The sequence below is a fragment of the Giraffa tippelskirchi genome, chromosome 11 (genome assembly GCF_054371585.1).
Source record: "Giraffa tippelskirchi isolate mGirTip1 chromosome 11, T2T-mGirTip1v1.2.pri, whole genome shotgun sequence".
Classification (NCBI taxonomy): Eukaryota; Metazoa; Chordata; class Mammalia; order Artiodactyla; family Giraffidae; genus Giraffa; species Giraffa tippelskirchi.
In genome coordinates, this window is record NC_137285.1 from 12,815,310 (window position 1) to 12,838,959 (window position 23,650).

A 23,650-nucleotide genomic window follows, 5' to 3' on the forward strand; every position below is an offset into this window, starting at 1 on the left:
TAACTGAATATTTTTAGCACAGCATTTTAATTTCTTCTATTGTATTTTTAGCACAGGCACTGAAGATTATAATATGCTTCCTTAACACAGTGTAATCTGAATTAATATTTTACTTATCACCATATAACCTGAATTAATTTTATACCACTCATTTTATACAATACACTTGAATTTATCTCTGCTGTCCTTTACGCTATTGGTATTATTTATTTTACTTATATAAAGTTTATAAGCCCCACAACATATTACTTTACAATGTATTAGTATGTTTTGCTGTAATCGTCTCCTAAAGAAATTAAGAAATATATATTTTTAAAGTCATTTGTATTTACCCATATATTTACCATTTCTGGCATGCTTAATTCTTTTGTGTTGATCTAATTTTCTGTCTAAAGAACTTCCTTTAACATTTCTTGCAGACAGGATTGCTGGTGATGTATTCTTTCAATTTGTTTATCTTTGTCTTTACTTTGAAAAATTTTGTTCAGCAAAGTGATTGACTTTGATCTTCTCATATGTATTTACTTATTTTACCTGAATGTACTGCCCCCAAAATATAAAAGGGAGAATGAGAAAGCTGGAAAAATCCAGGAGAGAAGAGTTCAGGTGGCATAAATGTCTACTAAAGAATCCATTTGTATCTGACACATACAGTCAAATCTCTGATTCCCTATTGGGGTGATCCTAGCTTACATTTACCTCTTTCCTGGGTTCCTATCTCAAAACAGGGTTATAAAATTCAATAGGGCAAATTTGATGTTTAGAGTCATCAGAAGCCACTGCCTGCTTTCTCATTGGTCCTGCATAAGCCCTTTTTATGGTCATATTTTTCCTCACAATGTACAAAATCAGGGTGAAGTCCCCACGGTATTAATTGTGAACAATTCTCCTTGAATACCAAGCCATGGTTTGCTGTTAAGCTCTAAGCCTCCTAACTTGTTACTTGTTTTCTTGTCTTGATCTTCCTTGACCTTCTTCTTAGGTTCCCTTCCTTATACCAATTCAGTCCTCCTCTGTCAGTGTCCTGTCAGGCAACTCTATTAATCCCCCTGCGGAATGCTGCCTTTTGATAATAGCGTTAACCAACACATTCTAATCACAGCATAAACCCTCAGACAGTAGGTTTCCATTTCTCTCTACCCCCTTTCCACTTTGTCTCAGATCTATAAGATCCAGCTCATTTCCTTCAGTGAGGCAAGAGAATACTCTGGTTAAAACCATGGGGTTCAGAGTTAGACTTGGATTTAAATCTTGGCTCTGAAATTTTTGTAGATGAGTGATCTTGTCTAATAAACTTCACTTCTCTCAGCCTCAGCTCTGACTCTGAAAGGTGGGGAAATAAACTCTTATGAGGATTAAATGATATATGAAATATAAAACATCTAAGTCAGGACAAAGTCAATGTTGTCAATCTTTAAAAACTCTTCCTGAGACTTCCCTGGTGATCCAGTGATTAAGACTCCACATTGACAATGCAGGGGGCATAGGTTTGATCCCTGGTCAGGGAAGTAACATCCCACATGCAGCACTGTGTGGCCTAGTGATAATAATAATAATAGTAATAAATAATAATAATAATAGTAATTAAATAATAGTAATAAATAATAATAGTAATAAAGTAAAAAACAACCCTTCTCCTTCCTTCTGCATCTTCAGTATGAGAGTAACAATGTTGGGAAGGTCAAGTACACACTGCCATATTCAAAATGGATAACCAAGAAGGACCTGTTGTATAGCACATAGAACTCTACTCAATGTTATGTACCAGTCTGGATGGGACTGGGGTTTGGGGGGAGAATGGATACATGTATATGTACGGCTGAATCCCTTTGCTGTTCACCTGAAACTACCACAACATTGTTAATTCACTATACTGCAATAATGAAAAAAGAAAAAAAAAAGTTTAAAGTTTGAAATAAAATAAAATCCAAAGTCTTCACTTAAAAAAAATAAAACAATGTTAGCTGCACCTTTTGCTTAGTTAGATTTTGGGGCTTTTTAATCAATATTGAGAAAATTTAGACATAGTATCTCTGTTGGTTCACCTACTGTCCAAACAAATGGCTAATTACTGAACCTCTCTCATTTAAGTTTCTTAAGACCTCACTCCCTCCCCTTAGGTCTCTAGTTCCAGTTGGTAGAAGTCAAAATGAACCACAAAACAACAGAATCCTTTTCCAGGATTGCTCAATAAAATCCGATTATACCCAAGGCCCCGGGCAGTGTCACTGATGCAGCAGACATGAAACATATCTTCTCTGAGGGGAGGATGATTTACAGGAATTCTCTGGATCTTTCTGGTTGCTTTCATGAAATGGTTCCCTTAATCCACTATCCTCTAGATGAATTGCCAACATTTCCAAAACCACCTCCCATAAATTATCTATATGGTAGAGAGTTAGCATTCATCAGGGATAAAATTCATGCCAGATATTGGACAAAGTCCCTCAGGTAGATTATCTCTTTTTGACTCTTCAGTCCTATAAGGTTTGTCTTTAGCTTCATTTTACAAATGAGAAAACTGAAACTCAGAAAATGTAGGTTATTTGTCCGAGGTCAACTGTTAGTAAGTGGGTGAGTTGAACCAGATTTAAACACAGTTCTGTTTGTTTCAACCCAACTCTGCTGCCTCCTTGCAGAAACCTTCAACTTTCAAACCCTCATTGCATCAGGAACAAATCTATTGCATTGTAATATTTTTATGTTGTAAGTGTTAGTTTTCCTAGCCTCTTCCCCCATCCTACCCCCTACATTCATTCTATTATAAAACATTCAATACCTGCAGCCTTTGAAAGGAGAAAAGAACCTGAAAGCTCCAGTGGAATGAAAATGCTAAGGCTTCTTCAAACTTAAGTAGCATTAGAAGCAATTACATTTGTACAAATGTAGAAAAGCCTGTTGCTATTTCTGACCACCCCACACCTCAAGGCAGTAAACTAGGAGGAAAGCTGTTAACCATTTCACATCACAGAGTTCTAGCAGCAAAGACCCAGTGCTTTATTTTTCCACCCTCTAGTGTAATAGGACGGTACCTCCTTTTTTTTTTTTTAAGTGAAACCAATATCTGCTTACTCAAATAAATTAATGTTTTTATTTTTCCTGAGAATAGTTTTATATGGCAATTCTGGTGCACATCTATATGACTCATCTATTGGAAACAAGACACAGTCATAAAACATAACCTTAAATCTTTGCATTTAGCGATAGTTTTTATTCCTTTTCCTTTCTTTTTCTTTCATAATGGCATCTATGGACCTAAACACAGTATTGTTTTTATAAACACAAGTGTATGCCTAAAAGGAGAATCTAAGAGGATGATTAAAAATGAGGCAAAGCCAAATGTATTTAAAAATGTATGAAGATGTAAATAATGTCACTTGAAAAGTGCGAAGATGTAAGACTTGCAAAGACATGGACTGTTAAGTCTGAGGGAGAGAGGAAAAAAATTCTGCCCAGTTGAGTTCAGAACAGGAACAGTTGCACTTAGTTATCTATTGCTGTGTTATAAACCACTCCAAAATGGAGGAGCTTTAAAAGGACAATTTATTTTTGCTGACAGCTTTGCCATCTGGGCTGGGCTCAGCTGTGCAGTTCTTCTGCTCCATGTCTCCTCCAGTCTGCTGCGGCTGGAATGTCTAAGATAGATTGAAAACCTGAACAACTGGGCCTTTGGCAGGAATGGGTAGAATAGCTGGGGTCTACTTAGCCATCATGCTCTCTCCCCACATGGCCTTTCTCTTGGGTTCCTCAGGCTTTCTCACAGCGTGGTGAGCTTGGGGTCACTGGACTTCAGAAAGGTAGAAGCTGCCTGGACTCAAAAGCCCCAGGACTCCATTTTTTTTCTGTATTTTATCAGTCAAGCTGAGTCAAAAAGGCTAACAGAGGTTTAAAGGGGAGGAAAAAACACTCCACCTTTGGAGGAGATGCCCAACCCATAGAGACAGGGAGGAATCATTCAATAGTGATCATTGTTGGAGACATTCTACCACTTAGGAGCTAGCAGGCTGCTTGATAACAACTCTGTCAAATACAAGTTAAGATTAGTGGAATATGCTACAGCAATGAAAATGAATAAATTGTAGCTACACGCAAATGCACTGGCGAATCTTCCAAACCTCACCACCCTACAAAAGAAAAATACAAAATAATGCATAAGCTATGATTCATTTTATGAATTTTAAAAGCAAGCACAGTAAACTATGTTGTTCAATGATCCATATATAGGTTTCAAAACTATGAAGAAAAGCAAGAGAAAAATATCATAAAAGAAGGTGAGGGTGGGACGTTCTGGGAGAATAGCACTGAAACATGTATATTATCATATGTGAAACAGAACACCATTCCATGTTCGATGCATGTGACAAGGGCTCAGGGCTGGGGCAATGGGATGATCCAGAAGGATGGGATGGGGAGGGAGGTGGGTGCAGGGTCCAGGAAGGGGAACACATGTAAACCCATGGCTGATTCATGTCAATGTATGGCAAAAACTATTACAATATTGTAAAGTAATTAGCCCCCAACTAAAATAAATAAATTTATAAAAAAAAAAAAAAAAAAAGAAAGATTCATGGTCAATTCTAGATAGGATGTAGGTAGTTATAATCAGGAGGTGACATTGGAGGCTTCTGGATGCTAGCAATATTTTTTTCCTTGCCCTGGGTGATGCTCATATTCATATTTGATTTCATTGTTAAATTGATCATGTATGCATATTTTCTGTGTGTATGTGATACTTCTAAATTTTTAGAAAAGCAAAAAGTTAAATTTTGGCTAAAACATAAACTTGTCAGATGTACATTTGCTGTGTGCAGCTCAAAACTCTGACTAGCATAGAGTGTGATAAAACAGAGAAATGAGTGGGGTCCTACTTCTCTGCCTAAAACCTCAGGTTCACTCATGAGAACGATAGCTGATGATTTTGGAATTGCTGATAGGTCCCAGGTTATCACTAGGTGCTTTTTGTTGTTGTTGTGTTCATTCATTCATCCGCTCTTTATTTTTAAAACTTTTTATTTTGTATTGGGGTATAGCTGATAAGAAATGTTGTGATAGTTTCAGGAGAACAGTGAAGGTTTCAGCCATTCCTATACAACTATCCATTCTTCCCCAACCCCCTCTCCCATCCAGGCTGCCTCATAACATTGAGTAGAGTTCCCTGTGCTATATAGTAGGTCCTTGTTGGTTACCCACTTTAAATGTAGCAGTGTGTACATGTCCATCCCAAACTCCCTAACTATCCCTTCCCCTTGGACTAGGTGCTTTAATACATTATTGTACATAAGCTAGAGAAAACCCCAAATGGGTATGATGTCCATTTTCCAGAGAAAGATACCATGGCTGGTTAAGTGCAGCTCCAAGGTCACACAACATTTGAGCCCAGTCTGTTTGACTCTGAACTTCCTCCACAGAAAAGCCCTTGGCACCGGGATCCTGAACATCAACAGGTTTCACCCATCTCCTGTGCTCTGGCTGCTCAGATCCATAATGGGCAGCACCCAGGTCACCACCAGCACAAAAGCATCATTGTCCAGGCCTTGTTCTCACTGGGGAAGTGGCCCGTCGCAACCGCTGGGGGACTTGGATAGGTGTCAGCTCCTGATGGAAGGCTCTCCACTTGGCTGCTGGCTGTTGACAGGCTGAGTGGCTGCCTTGGCTGTGCCACGTTGTAATGAAGCTGCCCGGCACCCAAGATCTCCTGACCAAGGGAGTGCAAGAGCAGTGGAGACTGCCTCCGAATTCCAGGAATCACAGGGTGTTTATTCTGAGGCCAGCCTCCCATCTCCCACTGCACTGGATGCTGCCACTGTCTGGAAGGGCCGAGTCTGGACAGAATCCAGATTAAATAATAGTGTAATAAGGAGCAGGTCTCTGTTTTGAGTTTTGCAGATCAGGCCATTTCGAAGGGACAAGAGGTAAGTTTTAGGACCCTTATTGGGGTCTATTAAACCATGACCTACTAACATGTAGTGGAGAAAAATCTCTTGTTGAAAAAAAAAGGGGAGGAGGTTCTGCAATGTTTCTTTTGAGAAATTATTTAGCCTTATGATGGTGCTTCTTTTTTCTGGGTACTAGAAAAACAGAATACTATGTTGTCATTAGTAACTGTGAGGGGGTGGGGAACAGAGGGGGATGTTCTCAGTAATGACAATGCTTACATTGTCAAAACTCTTTCAAATCCATTACTGTCTTCCAACTGCTCTGTAAGGGAAGTGGGTCAGATATCATTAGATTAAATTAAAAGATGAAACTAGGCATTAAAGGGGATCTTTTCTAGAATTCATGTTTAGAGAGTAAATTATTTTCTCTTTACTTCACATTCAAAATTGAGGAAGAACTTTTTAGGGAATGATGATTATGGTAAAACTAACACGTATACCACTGATACTAACATTAAGATCATGAAGATGGAGAATGGGAAAGGGACAGGGAGAGAGAGAGAAGAGGAGGAGGAGGAGGAGGAGAAGGATGGGGGGAGAGGGAGGGTAAATACCTGTGGGTCTTAAGCACCAATTATCCCATGGACAGAGGAGCCTGGCAGGCTACAGTCCATGGGGTCACAAGAGTCAGACATGACTTAGCAACTAAACCACCACCACCACCACCACCACGCACGATTTATTATTCAAGGCTCTTTCTTACCTAGTCTTCCCTTGGAGGAGTTGCCCTCCACAGTTCCAGAAGGGAATGCCATAGCATATATTGGCATATGTTGGCAAGGTGATCTTATGTTGGACACCCAGCCCAGGTTGGGTCAGTCCAACTTCTCCGTCCTAGGAATTTGGAATCAGGGACTCTGAGATACTGACTCCGCTCTGCTGAGACTTGAAAGCTGAGACTAGGACTGCCACATTGGGGGAGACTGCTAACAGCAAAGAATAGGCCTCTACAAAGAGAGAAAAGAAAGTAAGAGTTGTGATTGGAGATGTCCTGAGCACCCAGAGGAAAAGATAATGGAAATCAGGCCCTTGTGAGTCCCAATTATATTACTATGTGAAATTTGAGGGCTTCCTAGATCCTTCTCCTTTCTCCCCAGTTAATTTCAACGGGTTTCTTCTTCTTGTAACCAAATGATCATGGTATCATCTCTGAGCCTTTCACCACCTTATCCAAGTTTTACTAGTTGATAGAAAAAGTACCTGAAGCACAGAGTGGGTAAACTATTTGCTCAGCCACATCATCAGTACTGCAAAACTGAGGCAAGAATCAAGGTTCCCTACAGCCTGAAATCTTTTCCTTACTAAAGGTGTAGCTGAGGAAATCCATAGGCATTTGTGCTCATATCCTTATTATTTGGCTACTCTATTCAGGACTCCTTTGGTTGCCAAAAAAAAAAAAAAAAAAAAAATCCTATTCAGGGTCATGTGAAAATTTTTTAAGGAACATTTTCTCATATAAACTAAGAAGTCTATTAGTTCCAGCCACGATTGCATCCATAGGCATAAGCCATGTTGGCTGCATCTATTTGTCTCCCTCTCAGCTCTACTTCCTGCTAGCTGGCTTCATTCTGAAACAGACTGTCTTCATTGTGAAACAGATGGCTGCATATAAGCTCCAGGTTTCTATCTTTCCAGTTTATCAATTCAGCCTGGACCAAGAAAGAGGCTTTGCTCATCCTTTCAGCACGCTTCCCAGGAATGACTCTCATTGGTCTAATTTGAGTCACATGTCCACTCCTGAGCCAATCACTAACCAGGAGCAGGGGATGCTTTGATTGGCTGGGACTAGGTCATGCCCCTACTCGAGAATAGTGGTGGTAGTCAGCCCACATTTACCATACTACAGGAGAGGGGTGATAGGGACTACCCTGGTTGTCCAGTGGCTAAGACTGTGTGCTCCCAGTAGAGGGGACCCAGGTTCAATCCCTGATCAGGGAATTAGATCCCACATGTTGCAACTAAAGATTCTGCATGCCACAAGGAAGACCAGGAGCAGCCAAATAAATAAATATTTAAAAAGAGACAGAGAGAGATGATAAGAGAAAAAATGCTGGGTCTTGTTATGCAAAGAAAGGAGAATGGATAGTGAGTGGATCAAAGTTATAGACATCTAATACCTACGTGTTCAATTAGTCCTGTGCTGGACCTATCATTATACAACATTATCTGGAATTCTCCTTTGGGTTAGTGGGCTTGGAGGGGGATTTTAGGAATTAGGCAATTAGATGTTTTGATGTTTTGAAATAGGTTAGCTCATAGTCATCATTTTACAGCTAAGAAGTGAAGAGACCTGCCCCAAGCACACATCTGTTGGGAAAGAAGCAGGCTTGTTCCTGATACCCAGGCTGGGACACCAACTTGGCCTCGTACCCTGGCGTCTTCCTTCCCAGGGCTGCTTTGGCTCACCCAGCAACCAAGCATCTGGCAGTTTCAAGATTTCTCACCACTTCCCAGCAAGACTTCTGGCAGTGCCTTGACCAAAAAGGATATTCCAGACACTATAACGAGATGATATCAGAAATCTAAATGCAAAACAGGCATTCCCATGTTCCCATTAGTCAATGTGACTGCATGTTACAAATCACTGTTTTCATGTTTGTTACCAACTCGTTCTCTTTTTTAAAAAAATGTACAGAGAAGGGAAAGGACAGATGTAGTATCGATGAAACTGTTGTTTTGGATGTTAAAGTAAGAGAAGTCACCTAGACGTGTCATCAAATGAAATCTTGAACTTTTTTCTAAAGACCTTTGAAAAAATTCAACAATTATTTGCTTTTGACGATTGAATCTTAGATGAGAAAAAGATCTAGGGACAGAAAACCATGTACATCTAGTAACATTGGCAGGAATTGGACAGTGGGTCCACCTTTTCTGACAAGAAACAGTTGGTATATTTTTCCACAGTTTCTACCTCTCCCTTCTTCATCATTATGCAGCTGAGTCTTAGTAGTCACGAATCATTACACATGTACTCTCAAAATCCAGAGGCATTCATCATGGTGATATCCCTGTATAAAAAGGTAAAATAAAACTTTGTATATGTATGGCTGAGCCCCTTTGCTGTCCATCTGAAACTATCACAATAAGGTTAATTGACTATACTTCAATATGAAATAAAAAGTTTTTCCAAAAATAAAAGTGAAAAGGTCATATGAAAAAAAATTAAACATCGTTTCAAATTGTTGCATGTTTTATGAAAAAATGATAGAGGGCATAATTTCACTATGAAATACAGTGAAGAATGTTTTTTCTAAGTTGCATAGGCAGACCTATAGTCTTTTTTCACTCACTGTATTTGAAGAAGGTAAGTTCATGACCCAGTGATGATGTTCTCAAGGTGAGAAACTGAGGCTCAGGGAGGAAGCGAGGCTTGATCAAGACTGTACAGTAAGCTAGTGTTGGCCATGAATGAGAACCTGGGGTTATTAACCCTGGGTTCCACGTGCTTCATTATCTGGAACTATGGGCCCTCATCCGGGAGATTTCCTATCAGATCAAAATTAATGGCACCTTTTGTAATGAACGTTCTGTAACCTCCCTTTACTAGGCTGGAATGAAAATGATAGCTTATAAAAACTATGTATATAATTTAGAGATAACATAAACTACCTACACACATAATTCATACACACACATACATAACCGCAGTATAAAGGAGAAATAAGACACAGAGGATGAATGACAAATAATCCCGTATGTAGAACTGCCGTGGATGCAGCAACTACTGTTGCTGATTGCTATGAGTGTGTGATGCTGCACTGTGAAGGCAACTCGAATTCCTATTAATGGGATTTCCATCTTCTCCTGAATGCAGCCAAGTTCAGTTTTTCCTTGGATTACATGGTAGGGGCAAGTTTGGAAAATGCTGGATACATCGAAACTGAGAGAAAAAGATATGCTATTATATTTATAAAACAGAGTTAGGTTCTGGGCTCAGATAATTATTGACATGTCTTCACCTATGAAAATGTCTAGTGGTGGATTTAAAAGTCCTGTGAGATACAGGGTAATCTTTTATAAGGTTCTGTTTACTGCAGAACATCTCACATCCCTGACCCTTGCCCATAAAATGCCAGTAGTGTACCCCATAATTACTGAGACAGTTAAAGAATGCCCCTACAAATTTCTGACACTCTCCTTAATTGGTAACATTACTATCATTGGAAACCACTGTTGTAGACCTTTCTCAGCTTTATTCTGGACTACTTGGTTGGATCTATACAGCTGGAGGGGCTTCCCAGGTGGCAAAGTGGTAAAGAACCCACCTGCCAACGCAGGAGACTCAGGTTCGATCCCTGGGTCAGGAAGATCCTCTGGAGAAGGAAATGGCACCCCCTTCCAGTATTCTTGCCTGGGAAATCCCATAGACAGAGGAGCCTGGCAGGCTACAGTCCATGGGGTCACAAAAGAATCAGACATGACTTGGCGACTAAACCACCACCACCATACAGCTGGAGAGACACCCCAAAGGGTCATGAGATATTTTGAATCACTGGAAGCTATGCCTAATAACCCCAGTTTCTGGGGATTTGCCCAATCTGTTCAAATAAGGAGCATCCTTCAGAGATTACTTGGGAGTGGACTCAGAGGAAATTCTGGGACGACCTGGGAATAATATTCCAAATGCCCACATATGTACTCTCAAGCAAAAGCAAACCTTCCAATGGAAACCAATAAGAATGCGTGGGAATTGGGAGCCAGCCCTCAAAGCCTTTAGCATGGTGAGAAAAGATGATTTCAGACGAATGTCAGGGTCCAAGAAACAGGTAAAATAGAGCAGAAGTCCTGTGCAACCAGAAGACAGCCAGGAAGCTGGGCCTGAGGCTATTGTTATGCAAATGAATGCACAGAAAAGCCCCAAGCTCCAAGTATTCCCTTGAACAGTGGCTTAAGAGAGCCCTCAAAGATGTTTTTACCACATGTGCAAGAAATTAAAATTAGGCTTAAGCTCATCTGAAGAGCCACTTTGACATTGCCATATGGTGGGAGCAAAGCTGCATTTTGGATTTAGCAAACATCTTAAACTATTTTTCAAATGATTTAGGTTCAGCAAGACCCAAAATGTACTTTTTTTTTCTCTCAAGTACCTTTCCCCCTCATTTTAAACCCTAGGGTATTTTGAAGAAAATTCAAGCCACATGGTTCTGTTTCATTTACACTTAACTCATCAACATATTGTTTTGCAGGAGTCATTTGATGTCCAAAAGGACTTTGTAAAATATATGCTAAATGTATGTGTACACACACACACTTAACAATACTCTCCCGAGGAATAAGGAACTACGTTTTGCTAAGAATTAACTGTCTCTAAACACCAAAGAAACAAAGTCAGATGAATCCCTTCAAGTTTTCAACTTGGCAAAAGAAAGTTCCCCCTTCCAGCTAAAAGCAAACACCAAACGTTTGTGTGGCAGAACAGCCAAGTCCCCGGGGGCTGGGGGGAGTCCCATAACTGTAGGGTGCATGCATGCTCTGACTCTTTGTGACCCATGGACTGAAGCCTACAAGACTCCTCTGTCCATGTGATTCTCCACTCAAGAATACTGGAGCGGGTTGCCATGCCCTTCTCCAGGGGATCTCCCCAACCCAGGGGTTGAACTCAGGTTTCTGGCACTGAAGGCAGATTCTTTACCATTTGAGCTATCTGGGAATGCATATGCATATATATTTATGTGTGATATATATATTTATATATATTCACCATCATCATTATTGTCATTATCTAGGAGGAAAAAAAAATCTTTCAAAAAAATAAACAAATCTTACAAGTTACATCAATATAGAAAATAGATGAAATCAGTATTTTTCATAGATTAAATTTACGGCATTCAAAGGTTACTATATATCAAACATAAAATCAGACACTGGGAAAACGAGACTGTTGTGATGAACCTATACAGCGAAATCAGTTATTACCTCTGACATTCGGAGTCTTGTACAAATTCTTGTACAAATTTCTTACTGTATAGTTCTTAGTTGTCACAAAGTTATCAACACACTATGGATTAAGAGATATTGGGCTTCCCAGGTGGTGCTAGTGGTAAAGTGCCAGTGCAGGCAACTTAAGAGATGCAGGTTCGATACCCATTCCAGTGTTCTTGCCTGGCGAATCCCATGGACAGAAGAACCTGCTGGGCTACGGTCCATAGGGTTGCAGAGTAGGACACAACTAAAGCGACTTAACACACACACACAGTAAGTACAAATGGTAACATTTAAAAAAAAAGAGTAGAATCTCAGGATGTCCTTCAGTCAACCTAACCCAGAAGAGTGAAAGGATAGCTGGAAATTCATGCTTTAGGATTGCATCCCTAAAACGCTTAATAAGTATTTCTTGTATCATACAAGTTAGCTAAGAAGTAACTTAATTACTTCTAGAGCAGTAAGCACCCATAATAAAATGCTGCCCCAATGTAATGTGGTCCACGTTCAATTTTTATTGCAACCCAGCATCCTCAGGCAAATCCTAGCCACAAAGATACCTCTACCCTCATGATAAAAACCAAACCAAACCAAACAGAACTCAAATGAATTAATATTACCACTGATTCATAAGGACGTGTTTCATAGAAGTAGCAGAAAAATAGATCAACGGCAGCATAAGCAATTAAGATATTTAATTATCTCATGTGGTATTCATAAAGGCAAACACAAGAAAGATCACATGATTGTTGTCTTTAAAAGAAGCACCATATATGCTTTCTACATTGTGAATGAGTTTATGTTTGTCTGGCTCACATGAAACCTTCCTCCAAAGTGTGGATGGATTTGATTTGACAAGAAGATGACCAGGTATTACGACAGAGAGACAGAAAGGCAAGAAAACATTATCCTAACTGCCAACACGCCCCATGATCTGGTATTTGCAATTTAAATCTCGCTTCCCTTAACACTCCACTCACCTGAATCAGAGCCTTCACTCTCTGGACCACCATCAACAGAGAGGATTCAACTGTACCAACCAGGCTCCGAGTCTTTGCCCGGGCTGTCCTGTGTGTTGACTCTCTTCTTGCAGATCCTGAAATCCAGCCCATCTTTCTGTATACTAAGAGCTGGCTCAAAGGCCTACATCTCATGAAGCTTTCCCCAGTCCTCCACACTAGAATTTATCACTCTTTGAGTCTTTCCTTGTAACTCTACCATAATTACTATTACTCTTATTAATCATTGCCTTGGGTGATTTGATGACTTGTGCCAAAACCTGTGCAGGGAACTTCACAAACATCATGTCATTCGATACCCACAACAACCCACTGACATCATTTCCTCTTCCTCCTCCCTGTTCTTCTCCTTCTTCCTCCTCCTCTCCCTCCCCTTTTCCTTCTTCTTTTCTTTTTCCTCTCCTCCTCCTCTTTCTCTTCCTCTCCTCCCCCCTCCTCCTTCTCTTCCTTTACTCCAACATCATCAGCATCATTTTCTCCCCCATTTCCTCTTCCTTCTCCTTCCCATTCTTGTTTATCATTATTATTCTCATTTTGTAAGCAAGAAAACAGAGGTTCAGAGAGTCTTAGCAACTACTTTAAGCTTGCACATCAAGCTAAGTGAATGAACCAGGCTTCAAAGCCTGGTCGGACTTGCACTGCTTCTGTCAACCTCTGTTGACTATTCTGCTCTATAGCATCTCCACACTCCATGCTTTAGCCAGGCTTCACAGCTAACCGTACACCTGCCACCTCCCTGCCGGCCTATCAGATATTTATGAGCAGTGATTTTTGTACTCTTCATCTTTAAGTCTCAGTAAATAGTAACACTTATTTTAAAAACTAGTTTTGAAGGGGAAAATCATTCCTGTGGCTAAACACACACTGCTGCTGCTGCTGCTAAGTTGCTTCAGTCGTGTCCGACTCTGTGCGACCCCATAGACGGCAGCCCATCAGGCTCCGCTGTCCCTGGGATTCTTCAGGCAAGAATACTGGAGTGGGTTGCCATTTCCTTCTCCAGTGCCTGAAAGGGAAAAGTGAAAGTGAAGTCGCTCAGTCGTGTCTGACTCTTAGCGACCACACGGGGTAAAAAGAGAAATAGAGTGAAAAGTCTTTCATAACTGACCACCCCCTCCCCCAGGCACCTGGTTCCCCCTTGCTCTGACCCAATTAGTTATATTGATTTCTTATTCATCCTTCTAGAAATAGTTCATGCACATACAAGAAAGTATGTAAATACGCCTCTTTCTTCCTTTTTATTTTTCAAATTTTATTATTATTATGCCACACCACGAGGCTTGTGGGATTTTAATTCCTAGATAGAACCCAAGCCCTTGGCAGTGGGAGTGTGGAGTCGTAACCACTGGACCACCACGGAATTCCTTCTTTCCTCTTTTTTAAAATATAAATTGCAGTACGCTGTAGATAGGGCTTCCCAGGTGGCTCAGTGGTAGAGAATTTGCCTGCCAATGCAGGAGACACAGGTTCAATCCCTGGGTTGGGAAGATCCCCTGGAGAAGGAAATGGCAACCCACTCTAGGATTCTCGCTTGGGAAATCCCATGGACAGAGGAGCCTGGTGGGCTACAGTCCATGAGGTTGCAAAAGAGCTGGACATGACTTAACGACTGAACAACAACAGTGTAAATATCGTTCTGTGCTTTCTTGTTAACTATTTTTTCTTGCTGTTATTATTATTTTTCATCTTATTGACAAGGCTATCTAAAAAGAAAAAAAAAACTTGTTAACTTTCCCTTCTATACTGAGCATAAATATTTACTGAGGTCTGATTCAATCTGGAAGGAAAAGAAGAACTCTTTCTTCTAGTATCTTGGTGTGTTCATTACTGTCCTCCTAGTTAGACAGGAGCCCCTCTGCGCAGCCCTGGGATCTAGTTCACAGTCCTTTCTACCCTCTACCCAATTTGGAAACCCTCATGTTTGTTAGTCTGGCCTAAACCCCAGAGGGAGGGACTGAAGGTCCAGGCTCCAACATTCTGAATGTGGCCAGAAGCACTAACTCATGATGTTTATACATTTCAGCAGGTAGGTCCGGGTAGCATGCAGTGGATTTGGAAATGTGAAACTACACAGAGGCTCTTGGTCAATACACAGTGGCTACCCAGCCTCCATATGGAACTCGAACGTACCCTTTCTTTAATCTTGTAAGTTCTCTCTGGTTTTATCTTTGATTGGCAGTCTCACTTCTACTTTCTGTTCCCATTGTGAGAAAGCCAGAGGGTCTCTGAGCAAATTGGTAGCTTTCTCTCCCTTCCATTAGATGGTACCATCAACACCACTTAAGCTGAGGAAAGAGGCAAATGATGTGGCATCATTTTTTGCTTCTGGTAGAATACGCCTTCGTCCTGTTCCCATGGTGGCGTCTCCAAGTCCTTAGAATGTAGTGAGGTTGAACGCAAGGGAGGGGCAGGGGGCAGCTGAAGTACACAGGTTTCCAGCAACCAGAGAATAGTTTCCTTATGCTTCTCTCCTTTCACCAAACCTCTTCTCTGTGTCTCCTCCAATTTTTATATCTTATGCCCCTGTTCTACCACCCAAGATGCCTGGCATGGGACTGGCAGTCTCTGACTCAGAGTTCATTTTTTACACTCTTTCTACCTCCCGAGTCTAGCCTATTGCCCACACTAAAAACTGATTTTACCATCAGCCGCCTACTCAAGGTTACATTTTCCGGTGCAATTTCCTTGAAATAATCCCTCTCTCCCCCAAGCAATCCTCACGACTGGAGTTTACACCTCTTCTTTTCCCACCCCTGCCCCCTGGATCCCTCTCCACATAATTCCCCATTTCCCCTCCCCACGATGACCCTACTTTTCCAATGAATATTTGCAATCTGTAAGTGTTTGGGAGAGCTGATGTCTAAGCTAGCAGCTTCTGTTAAGTAGGTTTTAAGGGCCCAGACATTTTTATATGAATTCAGATGGCTGGAACACCCAGCCACGAAGGGTTTTATGTACTGTTGGCATAGACTTCTTTGCCAACTAAACTTCAAGACGTTTATAGGTTTGGTAGAGTTACGCAGCCAGTCTTGGAAGGCTTTCTTGCAGTTATGTAATCATTGGAAGAAAAAAGAACGGTGTGTGGTGTGTGTGTTTCCTGCCTCCTTGCTTTTCCTCTTTAAGAAAAAAAAAAATCTTAATACAAAGGAATGTGTGATAGGCCCAAATGTAAAAGCTTCAGGGCCTTTGGATGACGACTGAGGAGTGAAAGGCCAGGATGTGTTCAGTGCAATTGTCTATGTTCAAGCGCTGACAAGATGGAACAAGTCTTAAGGCTCCCTGGGGATTCTGGCAGAACAGCCTGCTAGATCATTCTCTCTCCTCGACTGCTTCAGAACATGCATCCCCATGTGTATTAATGAATTAATTCTGTAATGACTTTTTCAAGAGCTGCCTTTCCTGGAAAAACAAAAGCTTCATGAGGTTAAGATACTTGCTGTTGTTCTTTGTTGCTGTTTAGTCACTATGTCATGTCCGACTCTCTTGCGACCCCATGGACTGTAGCCTGCCAGGCTCCTCTGTCCACGGGATTTCCCAGGCAAGAATACTGGAGTGGGTTGTCATTTCTTGTCCAGAGGATCTTCCTGACCCAGGGATCAAACCCTAGACTCCTGCATTGGCAGGTAGATTCTTTACCGCTGAGCCACCTGGGAAGCTTGATCTCATGTTTAATCACTATACAGGCAGACCTCAGAGATACTGTGAGTTTGGTTCCAGAACATCACAATAAAGTGAGTCCCACAAAGTTTTTGGTTTCCTAGTGCACATAAAAATTATGTTTACACTATACTGTAGCCTATTAAGTGTGCAATAGAATTATGTCTGAGAAAAACGTTTCCATATCTTAATTAAAAACCCTTTATGGCTAAAAAATGCTAATCATCACTTGAGCCTTTAGCAAGTCATAATCATTTTGCAACAGTAACACCAAAAGTCGCTGATGGCAGATCACCGTGACAAATATAATATGAATGGAAAAGCTTGAAAAGTGTGAGAATTACCGAAATGTGACATGAAGACAGGAAGTGAGCCAAGGCAGCTGGAAAAATGGTGCTGACAGACTTGCTCAACACAGGGTTGCCACAAACCTTTCATTTATAAAAAAAAAACGCAGTATCTTCAAAACGCTGTAAATCAAGGTGTGCCTGTATAGCAGTCCAGTAGAGTATCTGATATGTGGTAGGAGTCTCCAAAAATATCTGTTTGATGAGTGAACACATTTGGGTCCATAATTACATTCCTGGCACCCAGCATGCTTGGCACGTAGGAGAAGCCAATAGATATTTGTGAAATAAATGAGTGACTGATGGCTTTTTTTCAGGTCAAACTGTTTTGTCTTTTGAAGGATTCTGTACTGTGTCCTGAGCATTCCGATTGCCACATTATGGAATTTCTGAACTCTGTTATTGTCCACTGAACTGTCCTATTAATTATAAAGCTCACATTTGCACAGTGGTTGATAACTACAAAGAATTTTCACAATTTAAGAACTGTGTTTTATTTAATTCCCACAGTGACAACATAGAGTAGGTTTTATTGTTTTATTGTTTTATTCATCTCTTTTGTATGGGTCAGAAAACAACCATTCAGAAAGTCAAAGGGAACTATCAAAAAATCAAAAGGGCACATAGCGTGCTAAGCATTAGGTTGGATGTTTGACCTTTTAAGTACAGAATTTTTCACTTACAGTAGTTTGGTTAACCTGCTGCTATACCAGTTTAACCAAAAGATCTCTGAGGCTTATGAGAATACAAGCTTATTTCTTGCCCATTTAAGTGACCAACTTCTCCCAGGTTTCTCAAAAGCTATCAGTTTTCAGAACTAAAAATCTTTGCACTCAGAACTCCTTGAAGTTTAGGCAAACCAGGATGTTGGCCACTCTGTTCACTCAATAATAATGCAAATAGGGACAGTTTCCCACCATTTTTAGGTATGCCATCTGGAACATATGGCTTCTGAGATCCTAACAGAAGAAAGGACTAGGGAACTACATGGTATATTTTTATGGGCTAGGTGTCCAAATAGCTTATATGACTTCTACTCACTTTCCATTGGCTAAAACTCAGTCATGTGACAGCAGTCTAGCTGTAAGGGAATATGGGAAATGTAGTTTTCCTGTGTGTATAAGAAGTGTTTCCACTTCACCATATGCTGTTATGTCTCTCATTTGGCATTTTCTACAAGGTTCAATATGGTCTCTAGTAACCTGGGGAAGCACAAACTGTATGTTTTAAAATATAACTTTTATTGTATTTTGTGCTAATAATTAAGGAATTCATGTTATGTGAAACACAGAAAGTACAGCTAAAGAAAGAGAATGAGAACAAAACCACCCCAAATGTCATCATTGTCATAATATAATATTAACATTTTAATATCATTTTTATACTTTTTTCTATGTATGTAACCATACTTTTTCCCCACAAAAGTATCATAATATATTTACATTTTATATTGTTTCCTCACCATCTATAAGATTTTCTGGATTATCTTTTCACAGCTATACATACTTTTTAATGGCAGAACAGTATTTTATTTTATAGATGAACCATAATTTATTAAGAGAATCTCATTTTTAGGGACATTTTAGTTAAGTGGACAAGCTCTGGAGCCAGGGTCCCTGGATCCAAATGCTGGCTCTAATATCATTGTTACACTTGAGTAAAAGAAACCCATACTCTGACAAATATTATATAACTTACATGTGAAATCTAAAAAATAATACAAATGAATCTATATAGAAAACAAAAGCAGACATCAACACAGAAAACAAATTTGTGATTACCAAAGGGGAGAGGGAGGGAGGGACACTCCTAGGAGTATGGGATTAACAGATGCAAGTACTACACAAAAATAGACAAGCAACAAAGATTTACTGTACAGCACGGGGAATTAAACTCAATATCTTATAATAACCTATAATGGAAAATAATCTGAAATATATATATATATGTATATATATATATATACATATATATATATGTATATATATATATATACATATATATATATATATATAAAATAATAATATATAAGTGTATTGGTCACTCAGTCAAGCCTGACTCTTTGTGACCCCATGGATTGTAGCCCACCAGGCTCCTCTGTACATGGAAGTCTCCAGGCAAGAATACTGGAGTGGTAGCCTTTCCCTTCTCCAGGGGATCTTCTCAACCCAGGGATTGAACCTAGGTCTCCTGAATTACAGGCAGATACTTTACCATCTGAGCTACCGACTAAACAATAATTGAGTGAGCAGCTTTTTAACTGAAATCTGTTCAAATCCATAATTATTTCTTTAGGGCCAAAAAAAAAACAAACCAAAAACCCACATTTACTAGGCAGGAAATTTTAGGGTCAAAGAGGGTGCACATTTGAAAGTCTTTTGATATGTTAATGAGCCGCTTCTAGAATTAAATTGGTTGAACGAATTATTCATTAGTTATAATTCCCTGACTGTTGAGGGTTTGGACACTAAATTACCTAGGTTGTTAGTGACATTTCGAACTTAAAACTCTTAGCGGGAGAAAATAAGTCCATGAATGAAAAGCTGGATTAACCTACACAGCAACTAATTAATAGCAGTCTGCTGGCCCAGGAAATCAAAAAGCATATAATGAAGGCAAAGGAAAGCCCAGAAGTTCTTTAGTTGACTGTGTACTGTGTTCTGTAAAGAGAACATTCTTTAGATCGTTTCCTGTTCTTGGAAAAGGCTGTGGCTGCAAGGTTTTATTCTACTCTCTCTTACCCCCTTCCCAGCTTTCCTCATCTGCCTTCCCACACAGGGGTTTTCATCCCGTGTGTGGAGGAATTCTGCATTCACTTTGCTCATCTTTCCCTTGAGAAATCACTACGCTTCTGTGACTTACCGTCAGCCCCCGGCAGCTGGAGGTTCAGAGAGGTGGCCTTGGCAGGTGGAGCTTTGGGGCAGGTGTTATTTCCTTTTGGAAATGAGCTCTGGGAAGGTGACAGAAGCCTATGGAGTGGCGTTTGGGGTTTAGTTTTACTCCAGAAACCCCAGGAGGACAATATATCTCATGTATTTTCATCTGACTTTTGGAATGGCTCATTTCCACCTGTACCAAGTGTGGGAAATAGGGAACACGTGAATAGAGCTATGCTGTTTGCCCAGGTCTGATCCGTTCCTTCTCCAAGAAACTAATCTGCATGAGCTGCCTCAATGGGCCCCTTGCCCTCTGGCTTCCATTTGGGTTTAGCCAGTGGAAGGCTCCAGCTGGAGAGGTGGAGGGGGCAGGGGAAAGAGGTTGATGTGTTTAATCCTATGACTTCCTCCTCCTTTCCAGGGGCAGGTTTGCAGTGGTTGCTTTTCTTCTCATAGCTCTCCTGCAGCTTTAGCTCTCACCAAGTTTTGATAACCTTGCACGTGCAAGTTGAGTAGATAGCATCTTCCTGATTTTCCAGAGGGTTCTGCATCATTGCTGGTTCATTTTTCTTAACATTGTCCACAGGGTTATGAAGAAACACTCCCTTCAGGGTATGGTGAGTCCTGCCAAGGCTCTGTTTGAGGCAGAAACTCTATGGATTCCAGAAAGGGGCCAATTTGATGCTTTTCCCAGCATGGTCAAGGGACAATAGAATTTAATGGCTAAGAGACTGGGCTCTGGAATCCAAGAGGTTTAAGTCCTGCTTCTATTAGATTCCAGTTGTGTGGCCTTGCACTTGTGTCTTCATCTCGCTGAGCCTCAGTTTCCTCATTGCTAAAATAGGCACAATAATAATACATAACTCCTTGGGTTGCTTTCATGAACCAATGAGATGGTGCCTCTTAAGTACCTGGCATTTTATTGCTGTTGCTATTTGTTCCATTTATCTATTACTGCATAACCAACCACTTCCCTGGTGGTCCAATGGGGGTAAGACTCTGTGCTTTCAATGCAGGGGGCCAGGGTTTGATCCATGGTCAGGGAACTAGATCCCACGTCACAACTAAGACCCAGCACCGTTAAATAAATAAATAAATATTAAAAGTAAGTCAGGCTGGTTCAAAGTTTCACATTCTAATTGTCTTTCTGGTCAACCTGACCCTATTCTGGGTCAATGCTTACCACAAACTCAGGTGTGATTTAGGAGCCCCATGTATAACAAAGACACCCCTATAATTAAGGAAATTCCAAATATTTACAGTCTCCAAAGCAGGGACAAAGGTCAATCAAATTATTATACAACACACACATTATTTCATATAACGTACAACATTTCTGTAAGAAATATCATTTTGTGTACTTAAAAATGAAGGCATTATGAATATCCTAAAATATACAGGATGTGAGCCTGAGCTTTCTTGAGCCCATGTTTTAATTTTTTTCTTACTATCCCCCAATGCCTGCCTTTAATGAGAATGCTACTTTGCCCAATTAAGTGCCTCAACGTTCCCATCTCCAATGGGAGAGTCTTAATTGTTTCACGCTAGGTGAATAGTGGAGTTTAATGAGAGAATTTGATTTAGTCTTTCTCTCTTTTTTTTTGCAAAGGATTCTGGGCATTAAAAGATCTGAGTTCTTGTCCCAGTTCTGCCCATTGAGTACAGTTTGATGAATGGCTTTATCTCTCCAGGCTCAGTTTCCCCCAGAAAAACAAAGAGACTGGACTAGCTGTCTCAGAGAATCTTATAAGTTCTAAAAGTTTCAGAACTCACTGTTACAAAACTCTCCAAAGTGGAGGTATCATTTACAGTTGGGATGACCTAAGATAATAAATAATAGTTTCCAACAGGGGAAGTACACATCTAGACATTCCCTCTTTTCTTCATCTTTGCACAAATATTTTTGAGTACTTGTATGTGCCAGGGAGTCCATTAGATGTTGGGGATATAGCAAAAGAAAGGCAGGTATGGAGCTTACCCTCAAGGAATTAAAGAGTGCTGGAGCCAAACATTAAATCAACCATTCAAAATGTGATAGACAAAGTGTGGTGTTTGGGGCACACAATACGAGACCTAACTTCATCCAGAATTGGGGATGGCTTTCAAGAAGAAGTGGTGTTTAAACTGAGACCTAAAGAATTTGAAAACCTTAGCAGGTTTCTTTTAAAAAGAAGGTCAGTCACTTGTGTTCCAGGATATTCCAGGCATAGAAAGGAATCCCCATGAAGGCCAAAGGTTGGTGTATCAAATTTTTTGCTATAATAGACGGAATAAGTGTCCAGCCTATAGTTGACCCTCATATTTTCTGATTGAATGAGTGACTGTATGAATACATATTAATTCCTTAATTAAAATGTAATCTTAATTACAGTGCCAGGCCAATGAATGCTTTTAAAATCCTACAACCCAATGCTAGGAACACTTCAGTTTTTCAATAAATTTCATTTAACAAATAGATATTGGTATCTATAAAAGCTAGTGGAGGGAGGAGGCACAGCTTGAAACTGATACTCATTGAACACTTCCTATGTTCCTCAGTTCAGTTCAGTTCAGTCGTTCAGTCGTGTCTGACTCTTCGCGACCCCATGAATCGCAGCACACCAGGCCTCCCTGTCCATCACGAACTCCTGGAGTTTACCCAAACTTATGTCCATCGAGTCGGTGATGCCATCCAGCCATCTCATCCTCTTTTGTCCCCTTCTCCTCCTGCCCCCAATCCTTCCCTGTATCAGGGTCTTTTCCAATGAGTCAACTCTTCGCATGAGGTGGCCAAAGGATTAGAGTTTCAGATTCAACATCAGTCCTTCCAATGAACACCCAGGGCTGATCTCCTTTAGGATGGACTGGTTGGATCTCCTTGCAGTCCAAGGGACTCTCAAGAGTCTTCTCCAACACCACAGTTCAAAAGCATCAATTCATTCGTGCTCAGCTTTCTTCACAGTCCAACTCTCACATCCATACATGACTACTGGAAAAACCATAGCCTTGACTAGACGGCCTTTTGTTGGCAAACTAATATCTCTGCTTTTTAATATGCTATCTAGGTTGGTCATAACTTTCCTTCCAAGGAGTAAGCGTCTTTTAATTTCATGGCTGTAATCACCATCTGCAGTGATTCTAGAGCCCAGAAAAATAAAGTCTGACACTGTTTCCACTGTTTCCCCATCTATTTCCCATGAAGTGATGGGACCAGATGCCATGATCTTAGTTTTCTGAATGTTGACCTTTAAGCCAACTTTTTACTCTCCTCTTTCACTTTCATCAAGAGGCTTTTTAGTTCTTCTTCACTTTCTGCCATAAGGGTGGTGTCATCTGCATATCTGAGGTTATTGATATTTCTCCCGGCAATCTTGATTCCAACTTGTGCTTCTTCCAGCCCAGAGTTTCTCATGATGTACTCTGCATATAAGTTAAATAAACAGGGTGACAATATACAGCCTTGACATACTCCTTTGGAACCAGTCTGTTGTTTCATGTCCAGTTCTAACTGTTGCTTCATGACCTGCATACAGGTTTCTCAAGAGGCAGGTCAGGTGGTCTGATATGCCCATCTCTTTCAGAATTTTCCACAGTTCATTGTGATCCACACAGTCAAAGGCTTTGGCATAGTTAATAAAGCAGAAATAGATGTTTTTCTGGAACTCTTTTGCTTTTTCGATGCTCCAATGGATGTTGGCAATTTGATATCTGGTTCCTCTGCCTTTTCTAAAACCGGCTTGAACATCTGGAGGTTCATGGTTCACGTATTGCTAAAGCCTGGCTTGGAGAATTTTGAGCATTACTTTACTAGTGTGTGAGATGAGTGCAATTGCATGGTAGTTTGAGCATTCTTTGGCATTGCCTTTCTTTGGGATTGGAATGAAAACTGATCTTTTCCAGTCCTGTGGCCACTGTTG

The 23,650-nt window shown here is 40.4% G+C and overlaps 3 long non-coding RNA genes across 4 annotated transcripts in view; all 3 read right to left on the reverse strand.

The window, feature by feature from the left end:
• LOC145525159 (uncharacterized) overlaps positions 1–23,650 on the reverse strand; it is a 480,549-nt gene that overhangs the window by 136,575 nt on the left and 320,324 nt on the right. Inside the window, exon 9 of one of the 2 annotated variants that reach the window (XR_014068063.1) lies at positions 8,440–8,944. The exons of the other annotated variant lie outside the window; for it this stretch is intronic. This is a non-coding gene — a long non-coding RNA (uncharacterized LOC145525159). Of the gene's footprint in view, positions 1–8,439; positions 8,945–23,650 lie in introns of those variants that run through there. 2 annotated transcript variants of the gene reach the window in all.
• Positions 3,072–8,434, reverse strand: LOC145525166 (uncharacterized). The gene is made up of 3 exons (XR_014068072.1): positions 8,307–8,434; positions 6,640–6,883; positions 3,072–4,124 (listed from the first exon to the last, which is right to left on the reverse strand). It is a non-coding gene; the product is annotated as an uncharacterized LOC145525166 (long non-coding RNA).
• Positions 14,110–22,474, reverse strand: LOC145525165 (uncharacterized). Its single transcript, XR_014068071.1, has 2 exons — positions 19,088–22,474; positions 14,110–14,367 (listed from the first exon to the last, which is right to left on the reverse strand). It is a non-coding gene; the product is annotated as an uncharacterized LOC145525165 (long non-coding RNA).